The sequence below is a fragment of the Pleurodeles waltl genome, chromosome 10 (genome assembly GCF_031143425.1).
Source record: "Pleurodeles waltl isolate 20211129_DDA chromosome 10, aPleWal1.hap1.20221129, whole genome shotgun sequence".
NCBI classification, from domain to species: Eukaryota; Metazoa; Chordata; class Amphibia; order Caudata; family Salamandridae; genus Pleurodeles; species Pleurodeles waltl.
In genome coordinates, this window is record NC_090449.1 from 135,209,703 (window position 1) to 135,230,830 (window position 21,128).

Below are 21,128 nucleotides of genomic sequence, written 5' to 3' on the forward strand. Positions count from 1 at the left end.
ACAGCTTCACTGCGCTGTCCAGTTTGTGATAGCGCATACAAAAGACTCCAACATTTGTTGTGCTGGTTCTCGCTCACGCGGCAAAAGACCGCGAGGGTCTTGCCCTGCTTTATTAAATAGCCCTCACTCCGGACACCATACTATGTCACGGAGCGGGCAACAAAGTATAGGAGAGCCTGAGTGGCTCTCTACAGGAGGGTTCTCTCCTGAGAATGTTTTTTTTTTTAATGGTGTAAAATGGAGCATTTCCAATAAAACTTCTTTAATGAATCTACTCCTCTTGCTCCTAGATTTGTGACGCAGTGCAAATAAGGAGGACGAGTAGGAGGGGGGGTGCCAAAATTGGTTCTGCCCAGAGCGCTCTCTGAGCAAAGGTCAGCTCTGGGTCTACACCCAGGGCCGTTGGAATTATGCAGCAAGGTAGGAACGTAGCTTGGACAGTAATATTGCGGGTGGGTTGGGGGGGTGTGAGCTTTATATTTTCCAATATTCGCGCTGGCATATGATGTTAAAATATATAATACGACAAGTAGAGCGCATGAGAGGGACTTAAGGGGCAGTGGAAAGGAGGAAGAATGCTGATTGGTAGGGGTTACCATTGAGAGAAAATACTATATTTTGTAAAACAACCAACATTTTTTAAGTCTTTCCAAACAGAGAGAAAAAGAGAGTGTGTGTGTGCATTTTTGTCTGTGTTTATAAAAATAATTCCTAGTGAAATCCAACTGACACCTCACCATACCGGAGTGAAAGGACCTCCTGTACCCAACTATTTATCACAAATACATTTATTAGGGAGGTTTAACACTTTTTTCTGTTACTATCTGCTGTGCAGAACAGCAGAAATGCTGCTACACAACATGGCTGAAAGACTTTCTCATTGACAACGCCAATAGCTCGGGCTTGGCCACCACCTACTAGCATGCCAGTGCTTGTTACACTTGTTACCACTATCTGGACAAAAGGTTAATTCACCCCATTAGTACTGATGTAATACCCAAAGAAAGCAATAAGCAACAGATAGGTGACTGGTCCACCTTTGCGATCAGCCTGCACAGCAGAAATGTGTCTCTATCAATTTTTGATCCCTTTGAGTTAGAACCAACAAATATTTTTGTTAAAGTCTGCAGAGTATGCAGCAGATGATGGATTGTGTGCATCAAATCCACAATTATGCAGCAAACACTACAGCTGCATAATAGCATAAAAACAGCGGCCCTCTTTATGCTTATCCAAAGTGTTGTTTAACTAAGGTGCTTAATATGCAGTGGGATTAATCCATAAAATAATTACAATACCACGAGTGACAGGATGCAAACTCTGGTCTCCGTTTGCATCCTGAAAACCAGGACCGGAAGGTACCGGACTCCGCGCTGCAAGGCCATACTGATTGCAGGAGGCACACTTTATAAATAAGTGTAACATAACATGACGCACACTTCGACTCCAATGACATCCCAGAATCTGTGACCCAAGCAACAGATTAATGTACATTACTATAAAATGTTTATTCAAAACTCAGCGCCCCAGGTGATTCATAAATTCTGACTGATAAGAACGAGCCACCAGCTGTAAGATCTAGTGAATGACATACTTCTTCTGAACGCTCGGTAATCAGATCAGTTGCACACACAAAGGTGTGACCTTACATTGCACCTCGTATTGTAGTAGTGCGAGTACAAATCAGGACATCTGATCCCATGCACGTGGTGGAGATGTTATACTCTGGGCGCTTGAGCACATTTCTTGACCTGTGCAGACTAAGGGGGTCATTACAACATTGGCGGTAAAAGCCGCTTACCTCCGTGCAGAAGACCACCAACACACCGCCGCGGCCGTGGAATTCCGCCACAGCTATTATGATCCACATCTCGGAATCCGACAAAATCCAGACACGCACACAAGTTCGCCACACCAAAGGTCAGTGATAAACTGGCGAAAACAAAACCTCCACCGTCACGCCAACAGAAATACGCCCACACTATCACGACACACAAATCCACGCGGCGGTCTTTCAACCGCGGTATTCCATTGGCAGTACACACCGCCGCGCTCAAAATACACACTCTTACAAAACACAGCCACATTGGACAATTCGAAATACACACACCTGATACACATACACACACCACTCCCACACACCCAATACACTATAAAACACACACCCACATCACCCACAAACCCCTACGACCACTATTACAGAGAGAAGGCCAGAGAGAGACACCACCATCCAAAAACTAGCATCCACAGGCACACAACACCATCACCCACACAACTTCCACGCACAAAACACCACACACCACCACATATCACCACACTTATCACCACACACACCACCCCACACATCACCTACACCACCCCATGGCACGGCAAAGACACCCCAGGTTCTCGGAGGAGGAGCTCAGGGTCATGGTGGAGGAAATCGTCCAGGTAGAGCCACAGCTATTTGGAGCACAGGTGCAGCACACCTCAATTGCAAGGAAGATGGAGCTATGGCAAAGAATAGTCGACAGGGTCAACGCAGTGGGACAACACCCAAGAAATCGGGTGGACATCAGGAAGAGGTGGAACGACCTACGGGGGAAGGTGCATTCCGTGGTCTCAAGACACCACCAGGCGGTTCAGCAGACTGGCGGCGGACCCCCACCTCCTCCCCCACAACTAACAACATGGGAGGAGCAGGTCTTGGCGATTCTGCATCCTGAGGGCCTCGCAGGAGTCGGTGGAGGAATGGACTCTGGTAAGTCAAACCTTTAACTACCATATCCCCCACCCTACCTGCATGCTATCACATACCCCCACCCTCGCCCCACCCCTATCACTCCAACTCCTCACAAATGTACCAATATCACAAACCAACACCAAGCCCTGCATGCAACACCAACGCATGGACACCCATCACTAAAGCATGCCCACTGCACATACTCATACAACCCCCTAAACCATCATCACACAAGCCCCCACACAGGAATGCCAGCACTGGGGTACACGGTCACCCACCCATTGCACACCATGACACACACAGATGCAATAATCATGCCTTTCCACCCCTGCAGGACCACTACCCAACATCACCAGACAGGAGGGTCCAGACATCTCCACCCACAGAAGAGGCCCACAGTGATGGCAGCACCTCTGTCCACCTGGATCTAGATGACCAGCTTGGACCATCGGGGGCCTCGGGACAGTCGGTTCCCCTCACACAGGCACAGGCCACCACAGACCTTCCCCCCTCTGGAAACACCAGCACAGCACCCACCCAGCGGGCCCATACCTCCGTCCCCAGGACACGTCAATCAGCTGTGTGTCCACCACTACAGGGAACCCAGGATAACCCACCACCCCAACAACAACAGAGACCTGGGGGCAGTGGCAGTGGGCCCACGGTCCAGGGGACGGAGGCCCAGGAACACAGGGGAACTGAGAGGGCTGCTGTGCGACAGGGCCAAGGGAACCCACTCTCCACGAGGCCCTCTCCTCCATCATGGGAGCATACCACCACTCCCAGGAGACGATGGCAACGGTACTGGCCAAGTTTCAGGAGACCCAGCGCATGCAGGAGGAACAGTATTTGGGGTTCAGGGAGGAACTCAGAACCATCAGCTCCGCCCTGGGCACCATCATAGTGGTGCTGAAGGAACTACTCAACACCAGGAGGGACACTGTGGCACTACAAGGGGCCACTGACACTAGCATGGACGATGAACTGCCCACCACCTCCGCCGGCGCTAGTGGACAGGAGGCACCGCCACAGGACCACCACACCAGCACCCCACCCCCTGCGGAGGGAGAACCACCCCGCAAGCGGTCCCTGAGATCCAGGAACAAGACAGAGCACGATGCCAAGACCCCCGCCAAGAAATGAGACCACCCTGATTGTCATCCCACTGTCCCACTTTGTCACCCTGTCCATATTGAAACTGCCCCAGCTCCACTTCCTATGCCCATATGGGCAATGCACCTGTGAGACTAATAGACTGGACTCTGCCATGGACATTCCTCCGCCATCACCCATCACCATTTTACTACCCCCTCCAATATTGAGCACTAAAATAAACGCACTTAAAGCACAAAACAATCTGGAGTCTGTCTGTGATTTCGAAATAGTGTATTTGCAATTACAGTGACAAAATGTACATGAAATAGTAATGTCAACATACCTATGTCACACAGCTCTAGTCCCTGAGGAATCTAAGCAGATGACACACATTGGGACCCACACCTGTGAAACCGTAAGGGAAAGTGATAACTCGGTGACCATACACTGGGTGAAATCGACTGACAGGAGAGAGGTAGAAGTGTAAAAGTACATGTAGTAGGCAGGAATGTATTCTCACCTGTGTTTCACTGGAAATATTGCTGGATGACTGAGTCCCTGTTCTGCATGTCTTCTTCCTCTGCTTCCTCCTCATCACTGTCCACAGGTTCCACAGCTGCCACAACACCGCCATCTGGACCATCTCCTGCAGAAAATGCACCTGTCGTCGCAAAGCCAAGTTGTGAAGCATACAGCAGGCCACGATGATCTGGCACACCTTCTTTGGTGAGTAGAATAGGGATCCACCTGTCATATGGAGGCACCTGAACCTGGCCTTCAGGAGGCCGAAGGTCCGCTCGATCACCCTCCTAGTTCGCCCATGTGCCTCACTGCAGCGTTCCTCTGCCCTTTTCCTGGGATTCCTCACTGGGTTCAGTAGCCATGACAGGTTGTGGTAACCAGAGTCACCTAATAGCCACACACGGTGCCTCTGGAGTTGACCCATCACATAAGGGATGCTGCTATTCCACATGATGTAGGCGTCATGCACTGAGCCAGGGAACATGGCATTCACATGGGAGATGTACTGGTCTGCCAAACATACCATCTGTACATTCTTGGAATGATAACTCTTCCGGTTCCTGTACACCTGTTCACTCCTGTGGGGGGGGGGACCAAAGCCACATGGGTCCCATCAATGGCACCTATGATGTTGGGGATATGCCCAAGGGCATAGAAGTCACCTTTCACTGTAGGCAAATCCTCCACCTGAGGGAAAACGATGTAGCTCCGCATGTGTTTCAGCAGGGCAGACAACACTCTGGACAATACGTTGGAAAACATAGGCTGGGACATCCCTGATGCCATGGCCACAGTTTTTTGAAAAGACCCACTTGCAAGGAAATGGAGCACTGATAGCACCTGCACTTGAGGGGGGATTCCTGTGGGATGGCGGATTGCTGACATCAGGTCTGGCTCCAACTGTGTACACAGTTCCTGGATTGTGGCACGGTCAAACCTGTAGGTGATAATCAAATTTCTTTCCTCCATTGTCGACAGGTCCACCAGCGGTCGGTACACTGGAGGATTCCACCATCTCCTCACATGTCCCAGGGGATGGTGCCTATGAAGGACAACAGCGAGCACAGAGCCAAACAACTCAGAGGTATGTACCCACAGTCTACACAGAACACCATTCATACACAAAATGTGGCCTGTATGTGTGTTGAGAGTAGGCCTAGGTATGTGAGACGCAGTTGGTAATTAGGCCATGTGGGCCCCTGAAATGGCGGCTGCCTGACACCTCTAAAGTGGGACAATGGGATGTGAAGTAACTGCGCTGGCGTTGTACACCGTCGCGATAGGCGGTCGAAGACCGCGCGCAAAGCTGCATTGGTTAACATTGGACCCTACGGGTCCCAGGAGCCAATGACGATGTACGCCAGCGGTGATGGTATGCACCGCCGTGGACGTGACCGCCATTTTCTATCTGTTGAATCACTCGATACCTGATCTTCGACAGGAGAGGACCTACACTGCAAGTGCTGCTGTGACCTCAGTCTGGAAGAGACAATGGCTCGTGCGTCTGGGGAAAGGGCCCCTGCCTTCACATCGGAGGAGTTGGAGAAGCTCTTCGATGGGGTCCTCCCCCAGTACACACTACTCTACGGTCCTCCAGACCAACAGGTAAGTACACAGGGAGCATGTTGAATGGGCTATGCCTGTGTGTAGAGGGCCGGTTGTAAGAAGGAAGGGGGCAGAGTTCTGCGTGCCTGAAAGACGGTGGGTGCATGTGCCACATGGCAAGGGTAGGGATGGGAGCCACTCACTTTGACGGCGCAGTTGGTAATGACTTCTCTTCTTCCCCTGTACATTTCATGTAGGTCAGCGGCCACCAGAAGAAGGATATTTGGCGTGCCATTGCCAAGGACGTCCGGACCCTGGGGGTCCACCACAGACGGAGCACCCACTGCCGTAAAAGATGGGAGGACATTCGCCGCTGGAGCAAGAAGACGGTGGAGGCTCAGCTGGGGATGGCCTCCCAACGTGGGAGGGGTGCCCGTCGAACCATGACCCCCCTGATGTTCAGGATCCTGGCGGTGGCCTACCCAGATTTGGATGGGCGCTTGAGGGCATCACAGCAGACACAAGGGGGTAGGTACACTCTCATTCAGCTGACTTAGCGCGCAGTGGAGGGGTCTGGGTGGGGGAGGAGGGCTGTGGGTTTCCCTAGGCCAGGTCAAATTCCATAGGCTAGGCCCCTTCGTAAGGCATGGCCCTGTGGCCCCCCACACTACCTCTGTAGAGTGCCAGGTACAGCTATTCATGCCCCTGTGTCATCTATGTGTGCATATGTCGTCCATAGCCTTGTAGGCCATTTCCCAGGAATTGCACTGTAGAGCCCAACAGCGCGACGTAGTGCAGGGGGCTTCTGTGTCTGTCTTGTCCGCCAATGGTAGCGGTAATCCATGCACTCAACATGTCTTTCTTCTGTTCCCCCCCCCTTTTTTGTGGTCTCTCTGTTGTTGTGTGCATTAGCATCATCAGGCGGAGCAGCAGTGGCACCGGAGCACGAGGGAGCTGCATCCCACATGGCCATGGAGGGCCACACTACGGACTCTAAATACACCAGTGGGACGGAAGGCGAGGGGAGCACCACAGCGGTGACAGGAGCTGAAACCAGCGACACGGACTCGTCCTCCGATGGGAGCTCCCTTGTGGTGGCGGCAACATCTGTGCCACCCACTTTTACAGGTACAGCCCCCACCCCCCTACCAGCACCGCCCTCCCAGCAGCCCCTCAGCTTTCGCCCCGTGCCCGCTCACCCAGGAGGGTGGGCATCACCTTCGCCCCAGGCACCTCAGCCCCTGTCACCTCTGCTGCCCTCAGTGAGGAGGCCATTGACCTCCTCAGGTCCCTCACTGTTGGGCAGTCTACCATTTTGAATGCCATCCAGGGTGTAGAAAGGGAGTTGCAACAAACCAATGCATTCCTGGAGGGCATTCATTCTGGTCAGGCTGCCTTCACCGAACCTTTCAAACTCTGGCCTCAGCACTGATGGCAGCCATTGTCCCTGTGTCTAACCTCCCCCCTCCAACTTCCTCCACCCAGACCCAATCCCCTGTACCTCTGCCTATCCCAAGCACACCATCAGACCAGCCTGCACACACCTCACCACACAAGGGAAGCTCAGGCAAACATAAGCACCACACATCCCACAGGCACTCACGCAAGCATCACACACATACAGACACACCAACATCCACTGCCTCCACTGTGTCCCCCTCCTCCTCGTCTCCCTCCTCCCTCCCAGTCTCGTCTACACTCACACCTGCATGCACTACCTCTACAGCCACTACGTCCCGCACCAGCACACCCACCAGCACACCCCACTCACGTGCAGTCACCACCCCCACTACCATTCACACGTCCCCTGTGTCCTCTCCCAGTGTGTCTGTGACGCCCCCTCCGAAGATACACAAACGCAGGCACACACCCACCCAACATGCATCCACGTCACAACAGCCTCCAGCGCATGCACCTGCACCCAAAGCCACAAAACGTACACCTCCTACAACCACCACCTCTTCTTCCACTCCCAAACCCCCTCCAGCTACCCGTCCCAGTGTCTCCAAACAACTTTTCCTGTCCACCCTTAACCTATTTCCCACCCCCCCGTCCAGGCCCAGAAGAAAGCCGGCAAGTCTGGGAGGAGCAGCACGGCGGAGAAGACCGCCATTATCCCCGCTGGCCAGGAGGGCCCCGCCAGCCCCATAATTGCTGCCCAGGAGGCCACCGCCAGCCCCATCGTCGCTGCCCAGGAGGCCACTGCCAGCCCCATCGTCGCTGCCCAGGAGGCCACCGCCAGCCCCATCGACGCTGCCCAGGAGTCCACAGCCAGCCCCATCGTCGCTGCCCAGGAGGGCCCCGCCAGCCACAACCCAGCTGCCCAGGAGGGCCCCGCCAGCCACAGCCCAGCTGCCCAGGAGGGTCCCGCCAGCCACAGCCCAGCTGCCCAGGAGGGCCCCGCCAGCCACAGCCTAGCTGCCCGGGAGGGCCCCGCCAGCCACAGCCCAGCTGACCAATGAAGGACCACCAGCCCCAGCCCAGCTGGGCAGTGAAGGACCACCAAGTCAAGCACCGCTGAACAGGGCAAGCACCGCTGAACAGGGCAAGGACCGCCAAGTCAAGCACCGCTGAACAGGGCAAGCACCACTGAACAGGGCAAGGACCGCCAAGTCAAGCACCGCTGAACAGGGCAAGCACCGCTGAACAGGGCAAGGACCGCCAAGTCAAGCACCGCTGAACAGGGCAAGGACCGCCAAGTCAAGCACCGCTGAACAGGGCAAGGACTGCCAAGTCAAGCACCGCTGAACAGGGCAAGCACCGCTGAACAGGGCAAGGACCGCCAAGTCAAGCACCGCTGAACAGGGCAAGCACTGCTGAACAGGGCAAGGACCGCCAAGTCAAGCACCGCTGAACAGGGCAAGCACCCCTGAACAGGCCAAGGACCGCCAAGTCAAGCACCGCTGAACAGGGCAAGGACCGCCAAGTCAAGCACCGCTGAACAGGGCAAGCACCGCTGAACAGGGAAAGGACCACCAAGTCAAGCACCGCTGAACAGGGCAAGGACCGCCAAGTCAAGCACCGCTAGCCCATGAGCGGCAGGGGCACTGACGTAACAGGGACCGTCACGGGGTGAGTGATGCACTCTGGGCACCAGTCCCCCCTCCAGAACCAGTGGAGACATGCATCCACTACGTCTGTCCTTGGCAGGATGAAGCACTCTGGGCACCAGTCCCCCTCCAGAACCAGTGGAGACATGCATCCACTACGTCTGTCCTTGACAGGATGAAGCCCTCTGGGCACCAAGCCCCCTCCAGAACCAGTGAAGACATGCATCCACTACGTCTGTCCTTGGCAGGATGAAGCACTCTTGGCACCAGTCCCCCTCCAGAACCAGTGGAGACATGCTCCCACTACGTCTGTCCTTGGCAGGATGAAGCACTCTGGGCACCAGTCCCCCCTCCAGAACCAGTGGAGACTGTCATCCACTTGAGAGACTGTGGCTTTGCACTCCCCAGGATTGAACAGTGGGCAAACCACCCATTGTAGAGACTTGTGAGACTGTGGTTTTGCAGTCCCCAGGATTGAACAGTGGGCAAACCACCCACTGTAGAGACTTGAGAGACTGTGGCTTTGCACTCCCCAGGATTGAACAGTGGGCAAACCACCCACTGTAGAGACTTGAGAGACTGTGGCTTTGCACTCCCCAGGATTGAACAGTGGGCAAACCACCCACTGTTGAGACTTGAGAGACTGTGGCTTTGCACTCCCCAGGATTGAACAGTGGGCAAACCACCCACTGTAGAGACTTGAGAGACTGTGGCTTTGCACTCCCCAGGATACATCAATGGGCATGGAGGCCCCTCGTGGATCTGGCGTCGTGCACTCATCCGGCTGAGGTGCCCACCCTTCCCTACCCCCTGAGGTGCCTGTTGTATTTCTATCTGATGCTCCTGCAGTGTTCTCTCTGTTTTGATCTGGTATCGTGTGTGGGCCTCGCTCATGCATTTTGGGCCCAGTGGTCCACGGACTATAAATGGTGCAATACCTGGACTACTAATCTTGGTGTATATTTTGTAAATAGTGTATATATGTATATTTTTGCTTACTGAATTTTGATATATTACAATGGTTACACTCATTTCCTTTTGTCATTGCATTCTTCCGGGGGGGGTTGGGGGTGTATCTGTATTGTATAGATATGCATTGGTGTGTGTGTTGTAGTGGGTGAGGGTGGGGGTGGGGGTGGGGGTGTTGCGTGTGTGTGTCCCTGTTTTTTGCCTCCCCCTCCCTGTGTCTTAGGTGCAGTACTCACCGTGGTCTTCGCCACCGGCTTTGGTGCTCCTGGTACATGAGCAGGAAGACTATCGCAGGGAGAATATGGAGTTCCGGCTCCATGGTGTCCTCGTTCCTCATGGAGTGTCAAGAGGTGAGCATTTTCCCTTCGAAATTCCTGTTTCTGCCGTGTTTTTATCCACGGTGAATCTGCCCCGGAAAAGGTGGCGGATTGGCCTCTCATAATAGTGTCGGTGGTACATTGTCCTCCGCCTGTCTGTTGGCGGTGACCGCCGAGCTGTTTGTTTGTACCGCCGTGGCTGTCTGAGTGTTAAAGTGGCTGTCTTTGTTGGCGGTTTCCGCCACTGTCGTAATTCCAATTTTTTTTCCGCCGGCCTGTTGGCGGTCTTACTGCCGCTTTAACACCGTCCGCCAGGGTTGTAATGACCACCTAAGGTCCATATTTATACTTTTTTAGCACTGCATTTGCGTCATTTTTTTGACGCAAAAGCGGTGCAAACTTTACAATTGTATTTTGTAAGTTTGCGCCGCTTTTGAGTTAGAAAGCGGCGCAAATGTGGAGCTAAAAACAGAAAGGTGACCAGTCAGCATTTATGAAGGGCCTTCCACTGCGCGGCAACACAACACTGCTTTTTTAGCAACTGTTGATTCATTTGAGCTGGACAAGTTTTTTTCTGTAAAATCTGCAGATTATCGAGCAGATGATGGGTTTTGTATGTGGCAAATGCAGCAAATAATTATGCAGAAAAGCCACTGCTGCAAAATTGTATAATGCCAGTGGCCCTCCATATGAGAGCATTTCAACCTTTATATGCCATGAGAACAACTCATGCTGTCCAGGTTATGGATTCATATATTACTCCTCTGAGCTCTAGCTCAGGTAAGAAGAATGCTTAAGGGAATGGAAGTAACAAAAAAAAACTTAAATACTACGAGTGTTCATTAGATGATTTGACACGTATAAAATTGTAACCTAAGCGAAGTGACATTACCTTGTTCTCCAACGATTCTGACTTTCTACTTATGTGCAGTAGAACTGTTGCATACATTTTTTGAGGAACAGCAAGAAACTAGTCATTGCAATTGATTTAAATTAAAAAGAGACCTGGAAGGTGATATGAACATCGAACTAGCAATAATTAGGGAACTCTGACTCATCTATGGGCTGCTTGGGTATAATGATGGGAGTTATCCCAGGATATCTTCTGAGGACTGTCAGACCTCGCGCTGGCTCAGTGCCCATCACACGTGAACATTTACTTCCAGGCAGTGTCTATGTGGGGTAGATTTTTAATGTTACGGATTAGCACAAATTGTTGTAAAAAATCACATTGACAGGTCCAAATAGTGCAATAGTGCAAATTAGACGATCAGCTTGTGTAGGTTCTGGTGTAGCCTGATAGTCCTCAATTCTCTATAGTGTGGGGTCAGACCCACTCGTCGCCATCGTAGTGTTGGATGCCCTAGGCCCTCATGCTACTAAATGAGGTCACACAGACTCGTAGCAGTGGGTTACATAACTGGCCCAGGGCACGTGCGCTCGGTCCTTTTTATTAGCAGGGTCACCTGACTGGTGACGCCTGTGATGTATGGGTGTGGGGTGAGTGTAGAAGCCAGCCCTCTCCAAAGTACCTGGAGGGGGGCCCATCCCCCCTGGACTCACTCAGGGCCCTGATGCCCGTACATAGTGTTCTGTATTGAGGGGGGGCCCCCTGCACCGTGGGTGCTGTGGGAGCCTTTGTTACGCCACTGCAGATACCGTGCAGTATTGGAATGCCACACGTCATACTCTATAAATAACATGTTATTGTTATCAAATTAATTCCTTTTTAATAGGCCGGGCTGGAGGACTCAGTTTGGCCATGCCAGGATTTGAGCTCTTAGCCTGCTACTGCCACGTTCAGTTGTCTGAGCCATCCTTCTATCTTTAAACTGTGTGTCCCTTTGTGCCTCTTTCAGATTTGCTATTTGGACCTGTTTACCTTTAAATCATAAACAGGTATGTCCTCCTCCCATTCCAATCTGAAAGTAACACTCCCTCACCCTATCAGTCAGGCCTAATGTGCAGAATATGAAAAAATATATATATTTTAATGTATATTATTTGTTTTATTGTTTTATTGAACCCTCATATAAACTTAAACAAAACCAGTATCTTTGATTCAAGGTGGAATTACCTTGCCGATAGGGCATGAGTGTGTTCGACCCAAAATATTATTTCATCAAAAATGCCAATATTTTTTACACTCTTTAAACTTTCAGGAAGCAGAGCGACACACGTGCAGCACTGTAAAGCCCTTATTTACAAAAGCAGTGCTGAGTTACTGTCACTAATTTGTGAGAAAGCCTCGGTTCTTCAAACATGTAGTTCATAATGTAAGAAAATATTTAAAAAAAAGGTACAATACCGCCCACACAAAAAAACACAGCATAAAGGCCATTCAGTTGAATCAGTTGTCTGGAAGAATCTGCCTTTTAGTCTGTATGTTGATGTGTGGTTGTAAGACAAACACGTTGGCCACGACAACCAGGCTCTTCATTGGCTTGTCTAAGGTTAAAGAGCTCCACACCACCCTGGAAAAGACTGATGATACTAAAATAATAAAAAGAGGGCTGCAGGCTTGTCTTCATAGTCACGACCCAAACGTCCTCCTTAAAATAATATGCTAAATCCTATGCCTGATGCGGATCCTCTGCTATGGCGGAGGAGCGTCACCCCCGCTAGCAGCACGAGCTGCAAACCTTTAAAAATAAAACGATAATAAACTATGTTTATTATTGATTTATTTTTTAAGGGGGCGGGACCATGGGGGTGACGAGCAGTGAGGGGAGTGCACAGAGCACTCCCCTCAGTGTGCATGTATGTGTGGCCGGCTGTCACGGCCGGCCAAACAAACATGCACACAAGGGCTCTCTCCAACGGCACTGTGTTGCTGAGTTGGAGAGAGCTGTTTCAGGCTCCCAGTCTGCGTTGGAGAGCCCACCCTGGGTGCTCCAGCCAATCATAATGCTGTTTTGAGCAGCATAATGATTGGCCGCAGGGCAGGCTGGGAGCGTGGCGGCGATGTTCAGGTACGTTTTTTCTTTAAATGTATTTTTTATTTTTGTTTTGTCCCCCCCCCGCCTTTTTCCCAAGTTGCCAGCCGTGGCTGGCCTATGCACTTTTCACTTGTCTAAGATGAGGGCTTTGGTCTAATGTAGCAGGAGCACAGGAGGAAAACTTCACAGATCACAGTCAGCACTCCTCCATGCTCAAGTCAGGACTCACTGTAGCGTCAAAGCTGAGAGCTGGTGCCTACACAGTGGATCACCTAAACTTGTGCTGATCCTCTGTGCAAGTGCAAAAACTGCTTTTGCCGTACCGTTTAATTTCAGATCACCGGGTAGTGTGGGGTCAGTGAGCCTTCCTGACTACACTATACTCTGTGACAAATTGTGAAAAGGTAGTTTGAAATAGCTCCCATGGCTGACGTGTATTCACGGAAGCCACAGGGCTGAAACTTGAACAGCTAGAAGCTAATTTTCCCTCTGCATCATCAGGGGTTGGTCCATGGTAGAGCAGCCATTGGCTTTGCTGGGCAGATCACTTTCCAGAAGTGAAGGCTTTCACATAATCTGCCAGCGAAATGTTGATTGATGGCAGAGATGCACTAGCAGCTTTTCATTTGCATTTGTGCTTGACATATAAATATAATGATAAGTGTTAGAAATGGAGTCTCTAGTTGGCAGTAGTTTGCACCCTGTGCAAGTAATGACCCTCACTCTAGCCTGGGTAAGGGAGTAACCCACAGATTAGATCACCCCTTCTCACCCTCTTGGTAGCTTGGCACGAGCAGTCAGACTTATCTCGGAGACAATCTGTAAAGTATTTGTAAACACACACAAACACACACACACACACACACACAGTAACACAGTTAAAACACCACAAAAGTGCTCCACACTATTTTAGACATATAGCCAATATTTATCTGAATAAAACAAAACCACAATGACAAAAAATCTACATACACAAGCAAAGATATGAATTTTTAAAGATTAAATCTCAGTTAAGTGCTTAGAAACACAATAGCTGAAACAGGAGCTATCACAACGTCTTGACGGGGTCTTTCCCAACAGTTCAATGCCACTCGCGAGGGAGTGCGGCCGGTCATTGAGCCGCACGGACCCCAGGTACAGTACCTTTGGAAAATGAGGCAACAAAGACGTTGCACAGAGTCGTGGAGGTCAGGCGTCGCTGGAGCTGGTGCGGCGTTGGGTTCCTTACTGTTATCAGGGAGTTGAGGGTTCAGTTCCTTACTGGTAGGCAGAGGAGGTGAGGCATCAGTTCCTTACGGTTGCAGGGAAGGTGATGCGGCATCAGTAGCAAGGCGTCAGTTCCTTACGATCCGAAAGGGTCGATGAATCTAGCAGGTCAAGATGCTAGGCATCAACATTGCGGTGTCAGGATCACACCACGGAGCCACAGGTGCTGCAACAGAGTCAGAGTCAGGTGTCTCAGACATCAGTGACTCGGCACTCGGGACTCATGCTGTGTTGGGACTTCGGAGGTGCTGCGGCGGCGTCCTCTCAGCAGTGTTGGTCATGGTTGTTGCACTCGGAGCGGACCACGGCTCCTGTGCAGGTACCGGCACAGAGTCGGACAGCAGCACCCACTCACTGGATTTGGAACTAGATTTGGCACCACTAGGTGAGTCAGGACTCTCAGCAAGAGAGCACAGGGCTGCCAGATGACGTCTTTGATGTCCCTGAGACTTCTAACAGAAGGCAAGCTCAGTCCAAGCCCTTGGAGAACCCTTGAAATCAGGATGTAGAAAGCAAAGTGTAGTCCTTTCACTCCAAGGACAGAAGCAACAAGCAACAGGTCAGCACAGCAAGGCAACAGGCAGAGTGGCTGTCCCTCCTACAGCATCTAGCTCTCCTTCCTGGCAGAATGTCCTCAGTCCAGAAGGATTCTAAGGTTGTGGTCTCAGAGGTCCAATACTTATACTCATTTCTGCCTCTTAAGTAGGCAAACTTCAAAGGAAAGTCTTTGTAGTGCGCAAGACCCTCCCTTTCCTGCCCTGGTCCCAGACACACTCCAGGGGGTTGGAGACTGCTTTGTGTAAGTACAGGCACAGCCCTATACAGGTGTCAGCTCCTCCCACCACTCTACCCCAGGATGACCCATCAGGATATGCAGGGCACACCTCAGCTCCCTCTGTGTGACTGTCTAGAGTGAATCCACAAACAGCTCAACTATCATCCTGACCCAGATGTGTATTTCAGCAGACAGGTAGAGGCACAGGATGCTTAAGCAAGAAAATGTCCACTTTCTAAAAGTGGCATTTGCCAACTTGAAATTTGAAAAACAACTTCACCAAAAGATGTATTTTTATATTGTGAGTTCAGAGACCCCAAACTCCATATCTTTATCTGCTCCCAATAGGAAATTACACTTAAAAGCTATTTCAAGGCAATCACTGTGTTTACCTATATGAGAGATAGGTCTTGCAATAGTGAAAACCTAATTTAGCAGTATTTCACTATAAGGATGTGTGAAAAAACACCAGTACATGTCCTACCTTTTAAATGCACTGCACCCTGCCTATGGGGCTGCTTTGGGCCTACCTTAAGGGTAACTTAAATGTAGTAAAAGAGAAGGTTTGGGCCTGGCAAATGGGTACACTTGAACAGTCGAACTGGCAGTTAAAACTGCACACACAGACACAGCAGTGGCAGATCTGAAAGATGTTTACAGGGCTTCTTATGTGGGTGGCACAATCAGTGCTGCAGTCCCACTAGTAACACTTGATTTACAGGCCCTGAGCACCCACTGTGCAATGTTCTAGGGGCTTATTAGTAAGCCCAATATGCAAATCATGGAAAAGTCAATTACCAATACAATTTAGACAGAGAGCACTTGCACGTTAGTACTGATCAGCTGTGGTAAAGTGCCCAGAGTCCTAAAGCTAGCAAAAATGAAATGCAGCACAGTATCAAAACAGGTCTGAAGCTAAACATTTGGGGCTAACCATGCAAAAAGGGCCATTTCCAACAATAAGTATCACTGCCATTGGCTTTAAAATGCTGCCCTGCATACCAGTCTGACAGAGGCAGTCAGGAATCAGGTATTGGCTTCTTTTTTACTGTTTTTTTTTAAGGGCTATTGACTAAACAATTAAGGCGGAAAAGACAGAAGGCTAAGCCCTAACATCCACATCAGCAAGCCACAACTGCTAACAAAATATAGGGGGTTATTCTAACTTTGGAGGAGGTGTTAATCCGTCCCAAAAGTGACGGAAAAGTGACGGATTTACCACCAGCCGTATTACGAGTCCATTATATCCTATGGAACTCGTAATACGGCTGGTGGTATATCCGTCACTTTACCGTCACTTTTGGGACGGATTAACACTCCTCCAAAGTTAGAATAACCCCCTTAGTGTTGTTACAACTGTTTTTCAATTCCTTCTTTAAAATATATGTTTGCATTTTATTGGTGCTCCCATAAGTTACATTGATATTTTATCAAAAGGAGGATGTTGCATCAATATTTTATGCAAATGATAATGAATTGAAATAGTGCTGAGATGGATAACTATATGGATCTGTGAGGCATAATATTGTGCAGGACAATCGTATGAGTCTTACAGCTAGCGTATTAGCACTTGATGCGTCGTAGGGTGAAGGGAAGTTCTTAAGGCACTAGCTTAAGTTATAGTTATCACCAGTGAGCCAGTCTTTATCTGAACAGGTGAAATAAGCCATCAGAGGCGTAGGTTGCTTAATAAAATTGGGGGGTGAGCTTCAGATTTTCCAACAATGACGCTGGCATATAGTGTCAAAATACATTATATGACAAGGAGGGCACATGAGAGGGGCTAAAGGGCCAGTGGAAAGGGAGACAAATGTGGAGTGGTAAGGTTATTAAGTGATGGAAAACACAATATTTTGTAAAATAACCAAAGTTTTGAAGACTTTCAAAGCAGAGAGGGACAGAGTGTGTGCTTTTTTTGTCTGTGCGTATGTTAAAATTCCTTGCAAAATCTGACAGACATCTCACCATACCCGACTGAAAGCACCTGTACCCAAATATTTTCCAGAAAAACATTTATTAGGGGGGTGTATATCCCCCCCAAAAAACCCGAAGCTATGCCCCTGAAAACCATACAGGGTTTGAGCTGGAGGTGTACCCTGAGCCAGTCTGAGGTGCGCAGAAGAGGCCGGCTACATACATCCATGCTGTGAGCCTTTACAGATGCAGGGGTTAGGTGGAGGAGAGGAGGGAGTCCAGAGTTTGGTGTGCCATCCGAACTTTTCTCGCCTCATCCCCAATCAAACTTGCGACATGCCCGATCCAACTCTATAATTTTGACACCTTATTAGTGAGCTGTCCAGTAAACTTCCATTGATGAATCAATCAGCTGAAGGACCTGAGCTCTCTTGCCATCTAGCTCTAACGTCCATTGGAACTAATCCTGAAAGCGTAACCTTCCACATGTTTCTCCACACATATATATATATATATATATATATATATATATATATATATATGTATATATATATATATATATATATATATATACAAACACCCTGAAATTCAGTGTGCCCAAGCTAACAAAAATGGTTCCATTCCTCCCACCTAGAAATAATGGAGCAGGTTAAGGCTTCAAAGTAATAGGCCTCGAAGAACTCTACGCTCTGTCAAACACAAAAACATTCCTATGGGCTTGGCTAAAGACGTCTAAGACAATCCATAACCTGAGTACTGAGACTATTACTCCGTTTGCATCGTAAAGGAAAGGAACTACATCCCTCACTCAAAATAGGCTTTTGAAAGGTCTAGATCCTTTATGTACACCAAGGAGCACTGCTTCATGAACTCAACTCTTTGTGCCCAGCTTCGCTCTTTTTCAACAAATTCAAGTACAAATGCAGCCACTCTCAGCCACTTAATGGTGAAGGCCCTTGAGCTCCAACATAACAGTTAGATAAACTTCCCTGAAGGCCCTCGCTGAACAAAAGGTCAAGTGTCCCACATTTCCAATACCCATATGTGTATTACCAGTGCTTATGTGTTTGAAAACACGTTCATTTCTTACATAACATTACCTATCGTGTCTACAGAGCATAAAATAGACATATAAACAAAATCAGATCTACATTACACTAATGGAATTTGCAAAAATTACCGTAATCACTGACCATACACTGCTAAAACACCTGCGCAACCATTTAATAAGAGCTCAGGTCCTCCTTATGACGACTGCTTGGCTCTATATCTAACAACCATTGGTTATGTACCACCACTTAACTTACTCAGAGATTACTATTAGGGACACATAATAAGGTAATTAATCATAAATGCTAAGGAGTTCTATGAAGTATGTGTTTGAAAGGTGAAACAGGGTCATTCAAGGAGCAAGGTGCGAGTGTGTGAGGCTGGTTTAGAATAGGAGACGTGGGTTGTGTGGGTGGAATAACACATGAATGGATATGAGTTTGTTTAATGTAAATAATGTGCTACATAAATAAATACATGAATAAGATGAATGATGAACCATTATTTACATATATTGTTCTCAGAGGAAGAGCAGGTGTCAAATCTGGGAAAGACATTACATTACTATTCACGAAAAGGTGCATGGTGAACCTTTCTCCTATACAGTTGTGAACATTGGTTTAAGACCGGGGTCTTTAAACTGGGGTGTGGGTCCCACTAGGGGGGCCTCAAGGGTTCCCAGGGAGTGGGCAGCAGGCTCTGGCCAAAAGAAGCATTATGCAGACAACACGGCTTTGTTTTAAGCAGAAACAAATGTACTACATTTTTTTTAAAGTAACAGAACTTAACTGCAATTTTAAATAAGTCTTAGCATAATTAAACATTGCCAACTTAATAAAATAATTGTGAACATTTTTGTGGGGGCCCCATTAAAAAGTTTGAAAACCACTGGTTTAAAATGTGTTCTGTTCATCTGTAGTATCAGCAGGCCTGTGTCATGCAATGGTTGCACGTGGCTGGGGATCCATACATACTATGTACAGATTGATTGTCACAGCTCAGGATATAGATGAAGTTCTGTTTTTTGGAAAGTCCAAAAGCTTGGACTGAAAATGTCCATATACATGGGTACCAAGAAAGCAGAATAGCCACAGGCATATCCACACAGCAGTTCTTGTCTGTTATTGTTCAAAGCTCTGTGGCCCATGGGTATCTTAAGTGGTTTATTCAATTTGGGCTTCAGAGATTGGGGTTCCAAAACATTTACTCTTGAAAGAAAGGTGCAGAACACTCAGAACAAATGCAGGTTAACAGTAAGGCTGTCAATGTCCTTAAAGATTAGAAACCAAGCAGGACTGCCAAGCCTACACAAACACAGAAAACATTCTCACTGTGCGTGTGTGTGGTGTGTTATGTGAGTGTGTGTGTGTTTATGTCTTTGTGTGTATTTTTATCATTATCAATGTCTCCCTCACCGAAGGCAAACCCCAGAAGCTGGTAGCACAGCCATATACCCAGTTACCCGAAGAAAACAAAATTAGACCATGATGATATCACAGTGTATTGGCCTGCCACTCAACTTCCCTACAATGGTACAATCATCTAAACAACAATATACACACAACTTCACGATCACATCAATACTAACCATCTTGCGCATGGCTATCAACCCTGCTTCAGATCAGGAAGCAGCATGGAGACAGCTATGGGCCAGATGTAGCAAAGGTTTTTACCCATTCTGTGTCTATGGGAAAAAGTGTTTGTACATATGGCCCTATGCTACTTATTAGATGCAACACCTGTCTGACCGCAGATAAAGATGGCCTCTCCTCCACATATTGCTGGTCCACTCAGCTACCTTCGACATCAATGTCTATCCCAACCTTCTCCATACCCTGAAGCCTCAATTGTGACTTGCTGGTAACGTCCCTCACTAGTACTCCTACTTATTGAAACAACATAAGTTTGTTCACATGGGCACCTGTGTGTCACAGATGCTATTACCTGGTTCTATCTAGTTCCCTGTCATCTTCAACGTTTAAATGGAGCCCCTTGGGATAGATCTCACCAACCACGGCATCAGTATCACCAATGTGCAAAAGACACACAACTCTGCTTAGAAGTTTCTTCCTCCCCAGATATGCAATGCATCAATCAAAGTTGGCAAGACTTCCAGATATTCCCTGAAGCTTAATCACATAAAAACTGAGTCCCTTCTAGTCTTAAAAGAACAACGAGTAAAAAAGAGCAGAAACCTGGCTCACAAAGTGAAACTGGATGGATTTGAACATCTCTAACATTCCCCACAAACTGTAGCTAATACTAACAATTTGTTTTATGATCCGATGTCAAAACAAGATGTTGAGCCATCAACAGAATGTAAATATATGCACATTGAAGGACAAACGTTATGCATTTTATGCTATATAAAATGGACCTTGAGATGGATGACAATCTCAGTTAGGTCTTGTCTTCATGCATGCTTTTAGAAGTAGTAGCTTTTCCTTAAGATGCTGAGTGAACCACGTTTTTGAACCCTACGACATTGCCACTGCATCAGATGCTGAGTGAAGTTGGCTTAGCCATGACTTTAACTTGTAGGAACATATTCTGACTGGACAACACGTTATAAATTCTGGCTTTTACCATTTATACATGTATTTAGCTGTGTGACTACGCTGCCTGATTAATTTTTGCCTACTGATAGCTTCACCTTGCCTACAGGCTAAATATTGCTTCTACCGTGTATCCGGAGTGTGCTCTTTTCATCCCTGGGTTGCTGTTAGAAGATGATAATGGAGTGCACTAGAACTGCAGAGAAGTAGATTAATCGCAGGGGACATTTCCCATCACCCCTAGATTACGTTGTGGTAAGAATGAAAGCATCCTGGGTTTTCACCTTGCAACATGGTCCGAATAGGGTTTGAAATTGAAATTCTGAATTATGAGGGAAATTGATTAAAGGCTTCAGACTCTCATCTCAACAATCAAAGATTCTGTGAGGGACAAGAGGCCTTCAGATAC

General features: G+C 48.5%; 1 protein-coding gene across 1 annotated transcript in view; it reads right to left on the minus strand.

Annotated features, from left to right (window-relative positions):
- Window positions 1-21,128, minus strand: part of MMD2 (monocyte to macrophage differentiation associated 2) — a 240,607-nt gene that overhangs the window by 63,178 nt on the left and 156,301 nt on the right. The window lies entirely within an intron of this gene.